This window comes from Gekko japonicus, unplaced genomic scaffold (genome assembly GCF_001447785.1).
Source record: "Gekko japonicus isolate JY-2015 unplaced genomic scaffold, Gekko_japonicus_V1.1 scaffold1326, whole genome shotgun sequence".
Taxonomy (NCBI): Eukaryota; Metazoa; Chordata; class Lepidosauria; order Squamata; family Gekkonidae; genus Gekko; species Gekko japonicus.
In genome coordinates, this window is record NW_015176012.1 from 270,576 (window position 1) to 282,850 (window position 12,275).

The 12,275-nt window shown below is 48.0% G+C and overlaps 1 protein-coding gene across 1 annotated transcript in view; it reads left to right on the plus strand.

The window, feature by feature from the left end:
* The first annotated feature begins 3,889 nt into the window (after positions 1–3,889).
* TSPAN9 (tetraspanin 9) overlaps positions 3,890–12,275 on the plus strand; it is a 151,937-nt gene continuing 143,551 nt past the window's right edge. The window contains exon 1 of the mRNA XM_015426542.1: positions 3,890–3,977. The gene's annotated coding sequence lies outside the window, so the exon portion shown is untranslated. The remainder of the gene's footprint in view (positions 3,978–12,275) is intronic.

Here is a 12,275-nt window from a genome sequence, read left to right on the forward strand (position 1 = left end):
GCGGTTCCTCAGTGGATCAGGCTTTCCCAGGAGGTGGTGGGCTCTCCTCCTTTGGAGGTTTTCAAGCAGAAGCTAGATGGCCATCGGACAGCAATGCTGATTCTGTCGAATTAGGCAGCTCATGAGAGGGAGGGCAGGAAGGGCTGCCTCAGGGCTTAGTTCTCATGGCCCTTTCTTATGCGCCCATGGAAATGATGATCGCCACTTTTGGGTCAGGAAGCAATCTTTTCTCCAGGCCAGTTTGGCCAGGGATCCTGGAGGTCTTTTGTCATCTTCTGGGCATGGAACAGCGGTCACTGGAGGTGTGGAGGGGGAAGTATTTGTGCATTTCCTGCATTGTGCAGGGGGTTGGGCTAGATGACCATGGAGATCATAGAATCACAGAGTTGGAAGGGACCTCCAGGGTCATCTAGTCTATGATTCTATAATTCTATATGTGGATAACCTCAGCCAGTTGCTCATCATCGTGGTACCTGTACAGTTCCACATGGGCACTGTGCATGCATACGCCTACCTTGGAGAGGTTTTTGACACTCAAAAACTCCTGACAGCTTTCTGTCTCCTGCCCCCACAATGTTTCCCCACTTTTGAAGTGAGTCGAGCTGGTGCAGGGGACCCACCCAGTGAAGAGAGGATTTTCCACCCCCAGGGCTGGGGCAGACTGTAGAAAGATAGAAAGGCAGCAAAGATTTCCCTGTTCCACTTCTAATCAGGCCACTTTCAGATGGTGGGGCAGGCCCTCCCTCCCCTGCTTTGTTGATGTAATTTTAATTTAATTTAATTTAATTTCCTTAGTACCCCCCACAAAGAATTTCATGGCTACGGCCCTGGTTGTAGGAACCAAATGGAGTAATGGTTGATGGTTATCTGCCTTTTGCCAGGTGAAACTCATGATTGTCTCACTTCTAGGGCTTCTACCCGACATGCCATAATTGTGCCAATCAGTGGTGTGTATGTGAGCCAGTTTGGTGTAGTGGTTAAGTGCGCGAACTCTAATATGGGAGAACCTGGTTTGATTCCCTACTCCTCCACTTGCACCTGGCTGGATGGCCTTGGGCAAGCCGTAGCTCTGATTAGAGCTGTTCTTGAAAAAGAGCAGTTTCTGTCAGAGCTCTCTCAGCCCCACCTACCTCACAGGGTGTCTGTTGTGGGGAGGGGAAGGGAAAGGAGTTTGGAAGCCGCTCTGAGACTCCTTCGAGTAGTGAAGGGCCATGGGGTATAAATCCAATCTCCTCCTCCTCCTCCTCCTCCTCCTCTTCTTCTGTTCCATCAAGTTGCTTCTGACTTATGGTGACCCTGTGAATTAATGACTAGAGATGGGCACAAACTGGCTCATGAAGTTTGTGATGAATTTTGGCTGGTTCATGGTTTGTGAACTGAAGTTTGTGGTCGGTCAGCCGGCATGAACTTTCCACGACCTTTCAAACAGTTCATTGAGGTTTGTGGGGGTTCATTATTGAATACATTTCCAGACAAACTGTCTGCACTCAAACAAAATGTTTACTAGGCTTCAAAGCAATGGGGGGCAGAATGCTCCAGCCCTGGAAGCACTCTTGTCGGTTTCAAACTAGTCTTCTCAGTATCAAGAGGGTTTCCCCCCCTCTGCCTGCCTTTCTTTGCCCTCCCTTCCCATTTTCTTGCAAAGAGCTTGCAAAATGACCCTCCCTTGCTTGGATTTGGAGTGATTCTGTGTGTTGAAAGCAATCCTTTTAAGCTTAAAATGCCAGTGGCACTGGGTTCTGCTGGACATTCTGCATATTGTAACTGTTTGTGCTGGGCTTGAAAAATTCCCCCCTTCAGTTTTTACTGCAAGGACTCTCTTCTTCTTCTTACATTGCCACAGTGGCACTGGGTTCTGTTGGGTATTCTGTACACTGAACTGGTTGTGCTGGGCTTGAAAACCTGTTTGCTTGAATCATGATTCTCTGATTCACATCAGTCCTGTTGAACTGAAATTGCCACAATGGCACTAGGTTCTACTGGGCTTGCACCCCCTCTTGCTTGGAGAGTGATCTTGTGCTTCACATCAGTCCTGTTGAGCTGGCATTGCCACAATGGCACTGGGTTCTGCTGATTGTACTGGTACTGCTGGGCACTCTGTACACAATGGCACTGGGTTCTGGCTTGCAACCTCCTCTTGCTTGGAAGTTGATTTTGTGCTACACATCAGTCCTATTGAGCTGGCATTGCCACAATGGCACTGGGTTCTGGTGAGCACTAGTACATTGCACTGGTTCTGCTGACCTTGCAAAAAGGCCCTCATTTAGTTTCTACTGCAGAGGTTCTCTGGGACTTTGATTCTGTTCTGCTGGTCTTCTGTTGCCCTTGCTTTGCAGAGATTTTCTGGCTTGGCATTAATCCTTTTAGGTTTGCACTGCCATAGTGGCACTGTTTCTGCTGGGCTTGCAAAAATGTGCTCCCTTCAGTTTCTACTGCAGAGATTCTCTGTGGCTTTGATTGTCTTCTGTTGGGCTTTTTGGGCTTGGGTGTTTTGTTTTGTTTTTGCTTGTGTTTTCCATCCATTGTTTCCAATCATCAAATGGATAGTTTCTTTGGGGGCTATAGATCAGACCCCATAAATCCAATCCTCGCCAAACTTGGAGAGCAGGTAGAGGAAGGTCAGCCAGAGATCCCCTGTGAATTTGGTGTCTCTAGAATGCTGGGAGGTGTTCTACTGAATCACAAACTTCACAAAGCAAACCAGTTTGTTTAGCTCCTAAAAATTTGTGACAGTTCATGGTTAACAAACCATGCACACCACAAACAGCAAACCAAACTGCATTTTCCTGGTTCATGCCCATCCCTATTAATGACCTCCAAAGCGTCCTACCATTAACAGCTTTGCTCAGGTCTTGCAAAGCGAAAGCCATGGCTTCCTTTATTGGGTTGATCTATCTCACGTTGGATCTTCCTCTTTTCTTACTGCCTTTAACTTTGCTTGCCTTATTATCTTTTCCGATGAGTCTCGATGTAACCAAAGTTATGATGTAACCAAATTATGATAGCCTTAGCTTCTAGGGAGAATGCAGGCTAGATCTAGTATGCACTTATTTGACTTTTTGACAGTCCATGGTATCCAACATTTCAAATACATCAATTTTCTTCCTGTCAGCTTTTTTCATTATGCAGCTTCCACATCCCGTACATAGTGATGAGTCATACTAGAGTGGCATGAATTATCTTGATCCTGGTGTCTGGCAACACTGTCTTGTACTTGAGGATCTTTTCTAGTTCCTTCGTGGCTCTGCCCTTCCAGGCCTCCGCCTCCTGATTTCTGGGTTGCCAGTCTCCCTTTTGGTTGATGGTGGAGCCAAGGAATAGAAAATCTTAATCAGTGGACTAGATAAATCTAGTGCATTTGCCTCCTCCTTGAAACAGTTGGCAGGGGTTGAGAACTGCTTTTTTTTTTACTAACAGCTAGATTTAAGTCCAATAGCACCCTACAGATGAACAAGATTTTTGGGTATAAATTTTGGAGAGTCAAAGCTCCCTTGGTCTGACTTGAATCTAGCTTTTCTAGTACAGACCAATATAGCTATCTCCTGAACGTCCTGTTTTACGAATGCTCTCTGTGCACAATCTGGACTGGTGGGGGTTAGGAGAAGAACTGGCCATGGAGCACTCTGACAAGACAGTCCAGGGCACGGTCTGGACAGTGGAGGTGCACACGGGAGGCCTCTGCATATTCTCATCCCTCTCCCTCCTCACTGGATCAGGAAGTCTGCTTCCTCCCCTCATTTCATCGTTACGCAAGGTAGAAGTTCTAAGCCGTAATTATTCTAGAACCCAGTTCAAGGGATTTCTCTCATTTTGCTGCATTGTCGGTATTTTGATTTTTTTCTTAAAAAACAAAACAGGGTTTATGTTGTTTGGTTTCCAGGATAGAACAATTGAGATATAAACAGATGACGTGCCTCTCTAGTGGCTAACCTGTGGGGAAAAAACAACTTTGAAAGTGCAGTGGTTGACCACCCAAGGTAAGAATTCCTTCTTTGCTACTTTGGTCCTAATTGTCTGGTGAGTGAACCTGAAAGATGTTCTTCGTAGACAATTGTGTTGTTTTTATCATTTAAAAAGTCTAAGCAATTTAGTAAAAAGAGGAGGGAATAAGTGGTGCTTCATTCACGATTGGAGGGTTGGCTGGACCAGTAAAAAAAAATACCTTGGTAAATTGGTAAGTCAAATATTTGCCAGTAATGGTCAAAGTATTTAAAGTATTGATTTATTAGAACAGCAACCTGGATGAGAAAGAACCATGCTTGTGATACAAACAACAGTATTCTCCAATTCTGTGAAAACCGGAAGAAGCCCAATTGGGCCAGGTTGCACTGAGACCCCTCTTTCCCAGAATCAATTCAGAGTGCTCAGTGGTAATACTGACTCCTGGACAATTGGAGCTAGGATTGCTAATGACGGCAGCCTGTGTATGGTTCTCTTCCCCCCCCCACCTTTCCTGTCCCTGTTTGGAAATGCCTGCAGTTCTACCGCATTGCTAGCAGGGAAAGCTGGGACATGTGGCTTCACTGGGAAGAAAGAGAGCCACATGCACTCAATAGACTGAAATGGGGGTGCCTTCTCCTGAATGAGGTAGGTGAGCAGGCCCGTAGCCACAGTGGGGCTGACAAGGCCCTGACCCTCCACCAAACCGCTGTGCCTTCTCCCGTTTGCTTGATGGGGCATGAGCCCAAGCCGGAGGGGGAGGAGCAGGGGAGGTGGGCTGGAGGCCAGACGGCTGTGGCCGGAGCGAGGTAATTTTTATTTAGACATTTTGTATCTTCTCCACTCAAGGCATTCAATTTCTGGTTTTGTGTGATCAGAGATGCTAAAAATGATGTTTCTTTCCCCTCTGAACAGCATATTTGATTATCCTGAGCAGGCTGCGATAAAAAAAGAAGATAAATATGAATAAGGAATGATTTTTTTGAAGGGGCGGGGCATCAGGTCCCCAGTCAATTCACTCTCCACACACACTTTTGGCAGTGTAATGCTTTATTAGAGATATGAGATGCTGTGGGTTCAGAACCTTTGTTAGGACTGGAATTCAAAGGCGGGTAGAAATCTGATTAAATAAATAAATAAATAAGAAATAAGAAACAGATGATTGTGATAAATATTTTTCAGGCTATTTTTGCCCTTTTGCAACCAGCTGTCTTTTGGCAACAACTTTTGATGTATTAATGGGAAGGCCAGAGTTAAAAATACAGCCATGTAGATGCAGCACCAAGACAATCTACCTTACCTTTATAATGTCACTTTTCAGCTCTTTTTAGTGCCTGATAACAAAAATGAGCAAATAGTAGGATTCCCAGGTCCCCACTTTAGACAGCAGACCTCCCGCCCCCAACTGGCCCTTCCCACCACCACATTGGGAGGAAATTGGAGGGGTGGAAGGGTGATTGCCAGGGTCCTGACATGATGGCATCACTCCCTGTGTCACTCAAAGTGAAGTCATTGCATCACTGGCAGCACTCCTAGCATTCAGTCAGAACTCCCCGGTTAAACCTTAGAGCTTTGTCCAAATACTAGAAGAAGAAGAAGAGAAGAGATTGGATTCATGCCCCGCCCTTCACTACCCAAGGGAGTCTCAGAGCGGCTCACAGACTTTCCCTTCCCCTCCCCACAACAGGCACCCTGCGAGGTAGGTGGGGGCTGAGAGAGCTCTTGACAGAAACTGCTCTTTTTCAAGAACAGTTCTTATCAGAACTACGGCTTGCCCAAGGCCATCTAGCCAGGTGCAAGTGGAGGAAGAGTGGGGAAACAAACCCAGTTCTCCCAGATTAGAGTCCGCACACTTAACCACTACACCAAACTGGCTCTCAAGAAAAGAAAAAACCTCACGTAAGGCAATGAGCTGAAGACTAGACAACAGCCTGGTATGGACAATGTGATCCAAACGCCAGCCATACAAAAAACATATTAGAGATTTGGAACACCCAAGGGATGTCTCAGAGCGGCTCACAGACTCCTTTCCCTTCCCCTCCCCACAACAGGCACCCTGCGAGGTAGGTGGGGGCTGAGAGAGCTCTTGACAGAAACTGCTCTTTTTCAAGGACAGCTCTTATCGGAACTACGGCTTGCCCAAGGCCATCCAGCCAGGTGCGAGTGGAGGAAGAGTGGGGAACATGGTGAGGACACTTCTGGTCGTTGCATCGCTAGCAACACCAATACATTACTGGTGAGCCCCCACCTTCCCCCCCCCTCCGGGTCAGTCTCCCACCAGTTGCCCTCCTGATGCTAGCAACCCTAGCTGGTAGCGGGCACGTCTCCTCAGGCAAGGCCCGCCTGCCTCAGGAGCACGGCAACCCTAAGTAGCGTCTTTGAGTTTTATCTGTGCCTAGTTTATTTTAGGGGTTCTCACAGTGCCCCTTGTTACCTGGGCTTATGAACAGATCTCAGCATGAAAGTTTTTTGGATGAAGGCTTGTCTTTCCCTTGTCTTTAAGTGTTTGCCGCTTTTCAGCTTTCTCAGTTGTTTCCAGATGATTTTTCTTGTATGGTGCAGAGATGCTTGTAGTTCTTTGTGAGGAAACCTGTAAGCTAGTTCTCCAGAGGGGACAGTAGAGCGAATAAAGTGGGATGTCCCCTTAGGGTATAATGGAACCAAATAAATTTGGCAATTCTGAGTATTTCTGGAATCCCAATAACATACCAATATTGGGATTTGGGAATATTGGAGGAAAACACTATTTTCCAGGTTTAGTATACTCAGCACAAAAAATACCACGTTTTCTTGTGCACACCCCTAGTGGACAGATCAGAGTCCTCTGTCTCCTTCCTCTTGTCTGTTCTGCTGCTCTCTCTTTGTTTACCCAGAATGCTAATCTTGGGGACTTCCGTCTCATTCTGTCCTTGTGCTCTTTCTCTTTCTGCAGCCTCCTAAGGAACCACGTGTGCTCTCAGAATCTGCCCCATCACGACCGCCAGGTCTCCTGCCCTTGCTGCCTCTCTCCACGGCCACTCAGCCTCACGGGGGGTGGGAGGAAAAGACTGCTTGGAATGGGGGACCAGGGCTAGGGTCATCTGGCACAATGATGTCACTTCCGGCATGATCCAGAAGTGACATCATTGCATTGGGCAATGCTCTAGCATTTGCCCAAAATTCTGTGGTTAAACTGTGTGGTTTTGGGATGGGTGCTAGAATCCCCCTCCCCCCCCCCGGTGCAATGATGCCACTTCCAGTGCGACCCAGAAGTGAAATCTTCTCCAGTGGCCCAAGGGTGGGGCATTCCGGGAGACAGCGCCTCCTCTCTGCAGGCAGGATCAATCAACTTTGGGATCCCAGGGGGGCGGGGCTTGTCCCTGGATTTCTCAGTCTTTTCGGCCCTGCCTTTCAGCAGGCATTGATAGCCCTCCGAAGACCAGCCTATTTCATTGGAAGAACAGGCGATACAGAAGACTACAGCAGGATGTCATTGATAGCCCTCCGAAGACCAGCCTATTTCATTGGAAGAACAGGCGATACAGAAGACTCACAGGGAGTGGGAAAGGCTTCTTGCCTCCCCTCTGCGCTGCACAGTCACAGTGGCAAGTAACTGAGCAAACAGCGCCAGGGCCTCCCTCGTGCCACAGACTCAAACTTCATTCTCAGATCCGTTTTGTTAATGCTTGTGTTTGTATGCCAGTTTGCTGCCATGCACAGGTCTTACCAACTCCTCTAATCCAATTTTAGCTGTACTTATTGCCCAGTTACTTCTGCATCTTGACTCTAAGTAGCCCTTCCTGGCAACTAACCTCCCCCCCACCTATACGTAAGGCCTGAGGAACTGTTGCAATGTATCTGAAGGAGGTGTGCGTATGCAGGGCCGGTCCATTATTGTTAAATTTTAGACTGTCACCTAGGGCGACAGCTCAACGAGGGCGCCATTCTGGCCGGCCTTGTCCCCTCCTCGCCCCGCACAGGAAGCCTCCCTTGTTGGCTTCTTGCTCCATCCCCGGCAAGAGACTCCCCTCTTTGCAGCCCCCCAGACAGAAAGAGAATGAGGCCGGGGGGGGGGGGGTGACAGGCATGGGGAATAGCCCGGGACGACGGGAAAGTGCCAGTCACCCTCTGCTGCCCCCGCGGTCTCTTTGGAGCGCCTGTTGCAGGCCCCCTCCCCTCGAGCGATCCTGCCCCCCTCCCGCATGCATTTGCAGCTCGCCCCCTCGGCCCACCCGCTGTGGCTCCGGCGCCCGTCCCCGTCCTACTCAGGGTGTGCGTGCCAGAATGTATCCTTGCTTAGTGGGGGAAAAAACCTGGGGCCGTCACTGTGCATACGCATGAAGGTTTATCCCCAGGATTAAAATGTGTTGGTCTTAAATCTGCCACTGGGCTCAAACCTTGTTCTGTTGCTTCAGACCAAGATGGCTACCCACCCGATTCTGTGTCAGTCTGTTAAGCTTGGGTGACGTACAGATGGAGGAGTCGTGACTCGGGGGGGGGGGTAGAGCGCTTGTGTGGCCTGCACAGGGCCCCCGATGAATCCCAGTTAAACTCCTGGGGGTCTTGGAGAGTGGCTGCCCATCAGAGCAGGCAGCACTGAGCTGCTTGGTGGACCAGCAGTGCTGGGCTGGTGGAGAGGCACACTCCGGGCCACAGTCTCATGTCACTCTGTCCCAGCAGTCCCCAGCCTCTTTGGTATGATGAGCCACAAGTCCAAATTGACCTGAGAGGCAGTTTGGTGTCGTGGTTAGGACTCTCATCTGGGAGAACTGGGTTTGATGCCCCACTCCTCCTCCTCCTCCACATGGCAGCTGAACAGTTCTCAAGAGAGAGAGCTCTCTGAGCCCCACCTGCCTCACAGGGTGTGGGGAGGGGAAGGGAAAAGGATTATGAGCCACTCTGAGACGCCACTGGGTCGTGAAGGGCCGCCGGGCATAAATATCCAGTCTCTTCTCTCCCTTCCACAGCTGGCAGAAGGCTTTTTGGTGCTCTGGGCAAACGGTGATGCTGGCATCCATCTAGCTCAGCATTCTGTTTTTAACAGTGGCTAACTGAATGTTTCTGAGAAACTAACAAGCACCGTGAATCCCTGGCAAGAGGCATTCCGAGAGGCACAGCCTTGACGTATGGAGATGGGGGTCCAGCCCGCGACCACCCTCTCCTCCTCCATCACTCCCTCTGATCCCCCCCAAGATTTTGAGCCACTAACTCTAGCATCCATCGGGACACGTTTTACTTGATCAACGTGTGTATGCAGTGAGGACAAGAATAACCAACTAGTGTACGACAGGGAAGATCACGGCTTCCAGGATCAGATCTTGGTTTCCAAAATACAAAAGAGAGCCATGGAAAGGGCGGCGGCAGGGGGGGGGAATGCTGTCCTGTGACCCCCTTTCAGAGGCTCTGCAACCCCAACAGAAGCTTTGCTTGCAGCAGCAAAAGGAATACTATTTAATGACCCCTTTCCTGTATCTGTACATGCTGGATGTTTGTGAGAGCTTTGCTGGTGTCCCCCCCCCCCCCATCTGCACTGTCTGGTAAGCCTCCTGGGCCAGATGGATTTCCCAAAGAATTTAGTAAAGCTTGTAATTACTAATCCCTGTTTTGTTTTGCTTGGTTTCGGGGGGGGGGTGCGCTGAGGGGGAGTGTTGGTTTGTTTTCTGCAAATATGTTAGATTATCCATTGAGGATAATATCCTGCCTTTATCTCAATTCCTTCCGTCTTTCATGGGTCTACTCTGTAGTAGTTAAGAGGATGGGAGTTCTCTGCATGCAGCTGTTTCATTCTTGGACTTTGCTAAACACAGAACTGAAAACCTGCCCAAGATGACAACACATTAGGAAGGATCATTACCAAATTAATTCACCAGATCAGATAAATTATTGTTGTTCAGGTGCTTACTTAAGAAGATAAAGAGGTCACTAATACATTTCTCTATGAGTTCCTGCTAAACACTTATTTTCTTTTCCTTTCCAAGAATTGTCTTACTTGTGCTGTCTGATACGGTGTCCTCTGTTTAATAACATTTGGCTACATCTGCCTCCTCCCTGACCCATCCTGGAAATCTCTTAAACTGCAGGGAATTACTGGCAGGCTCTTCAAGCAGCAGATGCTTTGGTTCTTTCTGTTCCTAATTCTGAAAATGCAAAGGGTCTGGTTAATAACGAGGAGAGCTGGTCAAAGTGCCGATTAGAGGGCCAGCTTAGGGCCGGGTGACGTACTCCCTCCAAGCGGTGGCCTTCTTTCCCTTCATTGCTCAAGAAGAAAGGGCAGCACTGAGAATGTCTGATGTGCTGCTTCTAGCCCACCCAGAGACCTGTGCCATAGAGGGCATGTCACAGAGGTGGCCTCCTCATCCTGACCTCGCTTCTGCAGAGATCGCTGAGGCACCACCATTCCACCGTCACTGTAGCATTGCTTGCAGTATTTGCTAGCTCCCTGCCAGATTGGTTATTCCCGGTGTCCACCACGTGAGAGGAGACATAAATAAGAATTTTAGCATCAGCATTTTGATTTGATCTGCAAAGCCAATCAGGAGAATTCATAACTTGATTTTTGAAATTTGGATTATTATACTATTATATTATATTTATTACATTCCTCCCTCACATCCTTATTACAAAACAAGGAAACAACCTCATTTGGAGTACGGTGTACAGTTCTGGTCACCACACCTCAAAAAGGATATTGTAGCACTGGAAAAAGTGTGGAAAAGAGCAACTAGAATGATAAAAGGGTTGGAACACTTTCCCTGTGAAGAAAGGTTAAAGCACTCGGGGCTCTCTAGCTTGGAGAAATGATGGCTGAGGGGTGACATGATCGAGGTTTATAAGATTATGCATGGGATAGAGCCGGTAGAAAAATAAGTACTTCTTCTTCACCTAAAGAGTGATTAACACGTGGAATTCACTGCCACCAGAGGTAGTGGCGGCTACAAGCATGGACAGCTTCAAGAGGGAATTAGATAAGCATATGGAGCAGAGGTCCATCAGTGACTGTTAGCCACAAGGTATAGATAGGGACTCTGAGGCAAGTGATGCTCTGTATTCTTGGTGCTTGGGGGGGGCACAGTGGAGGGCTTCTAGTGTCCTGGCCCTACTGCTGGACCTCCTGATGGCACCTGGTATTTTTGGCCACTGTGTGACAGAGTGTTGGACTAGATGGGCCATTGGCCTGTTCCAACATTGGCTTCTCTTACGGTCTTATGTTCTTTACTTGCACTCTTGCACACAATTTCTGGGTCTAATGACCGGGGGAAAACGTGAACGAGTCTATTCTCAGTTTGATGGTGGCTACCTGAGACCTTGCCATGTAGACATCTTCTTGCTCACTTTCCGCCATCTTGGATACTTGCTTTGCATGGGCCAAAGAACTCTCGTCTGTGGTGACTTGGGGATAGAGCCACTTTAGATGACTGGAACTTCCATCTGAGAATGGGTAATGTCATGTAATTTGGAAACAATGTAAAACAGTTTTAGTTAGCCTTTAAATCTTTAGATTTTTGTCCTCACAGTCTTTTGTTTTTGTTTGAAGTAATCTTGCACCTTAATAAAAATATATTTTAATTTACTTTTGTGGTTATTTGCTTTCACAGTCCTCAATCTAAATCTAGCACCTTGACTTACAGACCACCTACTAGAGTAACTTGTCTTTCGTGAGAAACTCCTTCTGTGAGCCAACCTCACAGTGGACTTTCTGATTTAGACCCAAGAGGGTTAGAAGCTTTGCTCTTTCGCTTCTGACTGTTAGGTTAGTTAAAGGGGCTGGTGGAAGACTACCGGACTGGTGTGTGAACAGTCACACTCCAGGGTTTTGTAATTTTGTATTGTAGCCCTGTAACAAAAGTCATTTGGCCTGGGCTTGATTAAGTGACCTTTTGACAGGCCCCAGTCCTCCTTATGAGTAGGGGAAGTTACTTATAAGAATTCTAAGGTGGAATTCTGCAGGATCAATGTGCCTGCAACCTTTCCTGATGCACCTACCAGTTATTTGAGTTGCTTAAGCTCTTAGACCCTCCCTACCGGATTTTGGACTGAAGTCCAAGATCCCTTGCTGTGTGAACTCTTGTGGCCTGGGACTTTCCTCCAATCTGGTGAGCAGGACAATTATATATAACTGTTATAATAAACAATGATTTAATATGATATTAGATGCCCTAAGGTAGGGGTGTCAAACATACGACCCATGGGCCAGAGCCGGCCCCTGCAGGGCTCGTATCTGGACCGCAAGCAACTGGCTCTCTCCTGCTTCCTTCTCCGGGGCTGCTGGTGCATCACAGCCTGCTTTCTCTCTATTGCCTATCAATCATGTGAGAGAGATCCAAAGCAAAGCCTCCCTTCCCTCCATTGGCTGAGGT